The 6,688-nt window shown below is 40.3% G+C and overlaps 1 non-coding gene across 1 annotated transcript; it reads right to left on the bottom strand.

Moving 5' to 3' along the window:
- Window positions 1-1,668: 1,668 nt before the first annotated feature.
- Window positions 1,669-1,775, bottom strand: LOC141634565 (small nucleolar RNA R71). The gene has a single exon (XR_012539293.1). It is a non-coding gene; the product is annotated as a small nucleolar RNA R71 (small nucleolar RNA).
- Between the last annotated feature and the right edge of the window lie 4,913 nt (window positions 1,776-6,688).

Here is a 6,688-nt window from a genome sequence, read left to right on the forward strand (position 1 = left end):
CTCTTGTTCATCCTTTATTTTGGGTAATTGAAGATTATTAGGGTTATTATTGGGAGATTGACAGCCTCTCAATCAAGCATTCAAGTACTTATTTTATTCTTTGCTTTATTATTGGAATCATTAGTAGGTATAATTCTCTTAATCCCTCTTTAATTATTGTTAATCACTTTCATTTATTCATCATGTTTCACTTTGTTGGTATGATTGACAACCTTGCTAGCATGTTCAACATGATAATGAGTGAGTAGTTTCCTTAGCTAGGGTTAATGGGTGATTAGGGGAAACCAACATGGGGATGATTCATGCTTAAATTAATATGCTTTCATAGTTTATTTGCTTGCTTGTTGTGATCTCAACTTATGCACATGTTATGTTTGATGAAATGTGAGCCTATGAATCCTTGCATTTTTTACCCATCACCTATCTTTTCAATGAGACTTGTAAGACATAAACCAACTCGAGTCTCATTAGACCATGCATATTGTTGAGTAGGGAAGATTAAGTCGACTGGTAGGTGTTGTACAATCTAATCGATTCGGCTCCGGGACCCAAACTTTCCTAGGATTGTAAGATATAAACCAACTCGATCCATCACAACAATAATTGCTTGCTTATAACTTGAGAATATGTTTGTATGATCAATTCCCATGAATCCCCTATGACCCCATGACACCCTAGTACCTTTTATCAATTGTTTATATCCCTTTTTATTTATCTTGCTTATTTACTTTCATTGCTATTTAGTTTAGTGATCTTCTACATCAAACCCCAATTGTGACACCCCTTAAGACACCACTAGTTGCAATAGAAATCTCATCTTAATTCCCGTCCCTTGGGATCCGACCTTTACTTGCTTGTTTACTAATTGTAGAGTTGTTTGTGAAGTTATAAATTATGTTTTGGTCTAGGTGCTCCTAACGACAAGTAACCTAAAAATATAGTTCGACAAAAAATGGCGCCGTTGCCGGGGACGGTGTTAACTTGATTTAGATTTTCTTGTATTGTTATTAGTTGTGTCTTTCTTTGCCTTGGGGAAGTAAAACTCCTCATGGTTTGTTCTAATTGTTTTCGAGTTGTTTGATATTTTGCATGTCTAGAAGGTCACAAGGTGACTTGTTACCCTTTGATCACGAAATTGAAAGGACCTTGACAACCAATAGGAGACTTGCTAGGAGAACTTTGAGAGGTATTGGTGAGGTTGTAGATATTCAACCAAATACTATTAAGTTCATCAACCCTTTTGCAAGAGATGGTGAGGAGAACCCAACACAAAATCCAACACAAAATCAACCCACAATGCCTAAGTTTTCATCGCATTCCGTACCCACCGAGGAGAACCTACCCAATGGTACTCCCACACCACAACATCTAACCGGAAATTTTATTGCCAAATCCGCATTTATCTAATTAGTCAAAAGAAGCCAATTTGGGGGGATGCCTAGTGAAGACCCTCATTCTCATATGGAGACTTTTTGTGACTATTGTGAGGCGATTTCTCAAACCGGTGTAACTGAAGACCAAATTCGATGGGTCTTATTTCATTTTTCTCTAATTGGCACCACGAAACAATGGTTGAAAGGCCTTGATAAGGCTACTCTCGGAATTGATTCTTCGAAAAAGTTGGCTCTAGCTTTCTACAAAAAGTTCTATCCACCGGAAAAGACTAACATGCTAAGAGCTCAAATCACGGGCTTTAAGCAAAGGGATGAAGAATCTTTGTATGAAGCTTGGGAGCGATTCAAGGGAATTTGTCGCTCATGTCCTCACCATGGACTTAGCGAGTGGTTCTTGATACAACAATTTTGGAACGGTCTTTATGAAGATTCAAGGAACATTCTCAATATGGGATCAAATGGAATGTTCATCGAAGTTGATGACAATCAAACTTGGAACAAAATTGAGGAAATGGCGGTCCATAACTCACAATATAGTAGACCTCGCAAGGCTACTAGAGGAGGAAAGCATGAAGTGGACTCCATTACTCAATTGGGCGCTCAACTTAGTGCTCACATTGATACCATCAATTTGAAGTTTGAAAAAGCTATGGCTAGACTTGAAGAAGCCTCAAAATCACCAAAGCATCATGTTAATGCCATGACGGCATCTTCATCAATCCCAAGTAGGATATGTGAGAATTGTGGAACTTTGGGACATGACCAAGGTGAATGTAGGGGAACAAATGAACAAGTGAATGCTTTCCAAGCATACAAGAGTGGTACCCCTTATTCAAACTATTACAATGAAAACACCAAATTCCATCCAAATCTCTCATACAAAAGCCAAAATGTTCAAAACCCTCAACCAACATACACCCCACCTCCCATGAGAAACCAAAATCAAAGACCCTTTTACAACCAAAACCAAGGTTACCAAAATCAAACTCCATACAATCAACAAAATGACCAAGGTTTTGATGTTCAAAAAGTGGTCCTCCAAATGCAAAAGAATCAACAAGAGTTTTTCACTCAAATGCAAAAGGATAGTCAAGAAAAGGAAATCACCATCAACAACTACTAGCTGACACCAAAATGTTGGAAACCCAATTGACTCAACTAGCATCTTCAAGCTCACAAAGACAATATGGGCAATTACCACCTCAAAGTAATCCCCTAAGACATGAAACGGTTAGTGCCATTCACTTGAGGAGTGGTACAAGGTATGAAGCACCGAAGAAGAAAGTTGAGGATGAAGTTGTAGAAGCTAGTGACAAAGAAGAAATTGTGCAAAACTCCAAGGATGGAGAACCATCAAAAGAAGAAATTTCAAAGAAAAATGAAGACAAGGTCAAGGAGAAGGAGCCCATTGTGATTAGACTTCCTTTTCCGAGTCATCAAGCCAAGCCCAAATTTGATGACCAACTTGGAAAATTTATGGAAATTGTGAAGAATTTGGAAGTCTCAATTCCTTTCATGGAATTAATCAATCACGTGCCGGCCTATGCAAAATACATGAAAGACATCCTCACAAAGAAGAAGTCGATCTGGAAGCTTGAGACTATCGCCTTCACTAAGGTGAGTAGTGCAATCGTTCAAGGGAGTTCACCTCCAAAACTCAAAGATCCGGGAAGCTTCTCAATACCGTGTACCATTGGCAACACCACGATCAACAAAGCCTTATGTGATCTAGGGGCTAGTGTGAGTGTTATGACGTACTCGGTGAGTAAAAGGTTAGGGATGGGAGAGCTTAAATGCACCAATATCAAACTCCAAATGGCCGATAGATCGACGAAGACACCATTAGGGATATGGGAAGATGTTCCCGTAAGAGTTGGGAATTTTTTCATCCCGGTGGACTTTGTCATTGTTGACATGGAAGAAGACTCCAACATTCCAATCATTCTAGGAAGACCTTTCTTACACACCGCGGGTGCGGTGATTGATGTGAAGCATGGAGAGCTCACTCTAGAAGTGGGAGATGAGAGCATAACTTTCAATCTTGATAAGACTATGAGAGCTCCCCGTTTGCATAAACCATGTTTTATGGTTGCTCATTATAGCCGGAAGGATGATGAGAAGAAGTCGGAATTCCAATGGAAGAAGAAAATTGAAGATGCTCCATTCAAAGAGCAAGTGAATTGTAACAAAGAGAGCTTGAAAAGCTCACCAAAGTCAAGCAATGAAGAGGATGGCCTCATTGGCCAAGACAAGAAAGTGGGAGAGTTGTCTCTATCAACTCAAGAGATCTTTAGTGATCAAGTAGGTGAAGTTTGTGGTTTTTGGGAAGATGAGTTTGAAATGATTTTCAATCCCTATATTGGTAATGCTATCGATCAAGACCGATAACAAGGGCAAAGGTCTATTGAAGACCTTTATCATGATAATGAACAAGCTTTTGATTACTTCTTCAAGGTGTTGAGCAACATCAACAACACCTTGGACATGCCCCCATGACATCTCACTAAGGATGAGAGTTTGGTGGAGTCCTCCCTAAACCACCATTTGTAAATATTTCTAACTCCCTAACTCGCATTTTAATTCTTACATTACATTTTTTGTCATTATTGGATTTTTATGCTTTGATCAAGATAATTATCATTTTTGAGAGAAGTAAGGGAGGGACTAATGATTTAATTGATCTGTAGTGCTTTAGCTTAGTGTGGGGATAGCAATTGCCTAGGCTATTCATGCCTTAGTAGTGCCCCTACAATTAAGAACACGGGATTTGAAGAATGAAAAATGACAAGGGATATCCAAGTGCACGGATGGAACTGAATGCGGGTAAAATAGGGAGAATCCAAGCGTCTTCATGGGAATCCGACCGTCTTAAGGCAATCCGGGCATCTTTGTCAGAATCCGTCCATCCATCTGAGCTGAGAATTTGAAATTTTGGGACTGTTAAAGAATCCGAGCGTCCTGGAGGAGAAGACGCTCGTCTTCAGAAATTCGCCCATCCTGAAAGGAAAGACGCCCGTCTTTTTTGCTGGGAAAAACAAGAAACCTCACTGTCTGAGAATCCGCCCGTCTTCAGCAGAAGACGCCTGTCCTGCAATCAAAGAATCTGAGCGTCTTTACTGAAAGACGCCCGTCTTTAGGCGAGAATTATCAAACCAAAACAGGCAGAATCCGAGCGTCCCGAAGGAAAGACGCCCGTCTTCCCCTGCTGTTTCAAATTTTTCGGGTACTTTAAAAACCCCCTCCCACATTCATTTGTTCATTCAAAACACTACCCATAAACCCCAAAACTCAAAACCCTCATCCTCTCCATCACCAAAACAAGATTTCCTCAACCAAATTCAACAAAATCAAATCAAAACTTCCTTCTAACAACAATTAATCACTCCTCTTCCAACAAAAATCAAACCAAGCACCAAAATCTTCAACCTTTGAGTCGATTTTTGAAATTATAAAGGCAAAGCCTTTCATCTTAAAATCGATTTGGGTATACTTGGAAATTGAAGATTTTCACTCTTTTCTTGGTTAAATCATCAATGGCAAGGACAAAAGGAGCAACAAAGGCACCTAAGGTAAAGGCACTCTCAACAAGACAAAAGAGTCTTCAAGCAAAGAAAGCCTCATTGGCTATGGTGGTAGCTAGTTCAAACTTGGAAGTGCAACAACAACAACCTCCCTTGGAAGCAACAACATCAACAACCCCGTAAATTGCTCAACTATCAAACTATCCGGAGGTAATTTTCATTTCTAACTCCCATAGGGATACATTTGCCAAGTACGCTAGAAAATCCTTTCTATCCACCAAGTTCATATGTGAAGATGCCTTGAACAAATTGGGTGTCCTTGAACAAACTAAAGCCTTCTTTGAATCCATGGGGTTGGGAAAATTGTTTGCTACAAGAGAATTGACATACCCCTCCCATACCTTAGAATTCTTGAGTTCTTTGAAAGTTACTAAGGTAGAGACTAGAGAAAACATCGAGTTCCGCCTTGCAAATGTGAATAGGCGCGTCACCTTTGATGAATTGGGTAAAGCATTGGGTCTTAGTGATTCACCTAGTTATTTCAAGAATCCCGGAAAGTATGACCCCGCTCCTCTTTGGGAGGCGATTTTCGGGAGGAAATTTGAGAACTATCATGCTAGTCGCGCTCTATTAGTCCACCATCCGGGCATTAGAGTGTGGCACAAGGTCATCGGGAATACCATCATTGCAAGAAAAGACACTAACCACTTTACCAAGCTCGATTGTGTTCTTCTTGAGTCGGCCTTAAATATTGGAAGGGAATTCACCAAGCCTTAAAATTCTCTAAGGCTTTTGGTGGAAAGATGGCTAAATGTTGATTGTGGAAAGCAAGGCACCACCGTTATTGTAAATGGACGTCTAGTCACTCTTTTGGCTAAGTACTTTGATCCGAATTTCAACAAGGATAACAAGTATGTGGCGAAAAAGGGGGGTCATCTCATTGACATGGATGCCATGATTAACAAGTACAAGTGGGTCACTCATAACCCTCTTGACACCAAGTATGGGTGGCTCACCAATGAGGCTAGATCTTTTACTTTGCCTTCCAATATATGCCGTTTGAGTGTCCATCGGACCAACTACCTTCTCCCCCTCTCAAAAGAAGCCGAATACATCATCCGTCAACAAAGGGGTGAAATTGAAATGCCCTTCTCTTCCATTGTCACACAACCCTATCCATTCAAGTATCAAGAGTTCAAACCCGAAGGTGTTAAAGCAAGCAATGATTACATAACTCTACTTATGCAAGAGATGCACAAGCAAGCTTTTAAGGATCGGGAAGATGCTTACTTAGCCCAATATCCACCCCTCCTTCATTTAGCTAGGCAAGGACTACTTGATCCTTCATGCCCTTTGCCTAGTTGGGCGGATAAGAAAGTCTTCTTTCTGAGTGCATCTAGGGGTGAGATTCCGGGTGACGATGAGGTTATCGGTGATGAGGTTGTTGATGATAGCATTGATGAAGAGGCTAATGAAGAAGAAGAAGAAGAGGATGATGAAGAAGAAAGTGAGCAAGAAAGTGACGAGGGAAGTGGTGATGAGTCCACTTCTATTGAGGAAGATGATGATAATGATGATATGGTGGAAGACTAGCAAGCTTTGGAGGCTCCTACCCTCTTGAGGTTTGTCTACTTCTTTCTTTGTTTTATTTACTTTATCTTGATCATGGTTGGAGAGTCCTAGCAACATAGAGTACTAACACCTCGGCCCCATTGAGGTGTTCTTATTTCATTGTTCCCACTTTTGAAAATCCAAAATGACAAATTTAGTTTC

This window comes from Silene latifolia, chromosome Y, assembly GCF_048544455.1.
Source record: "Silene latifolia isolate original U9 population chromosome Y, ASM4854445v1, whole genome shotgun sequence".
NCBI lineage: Eukaryota > Viridiplantae > Streptophyta > Magnoliopsida > Caryophyllales > Caryophyllaceae > Silene > Silene latifolia.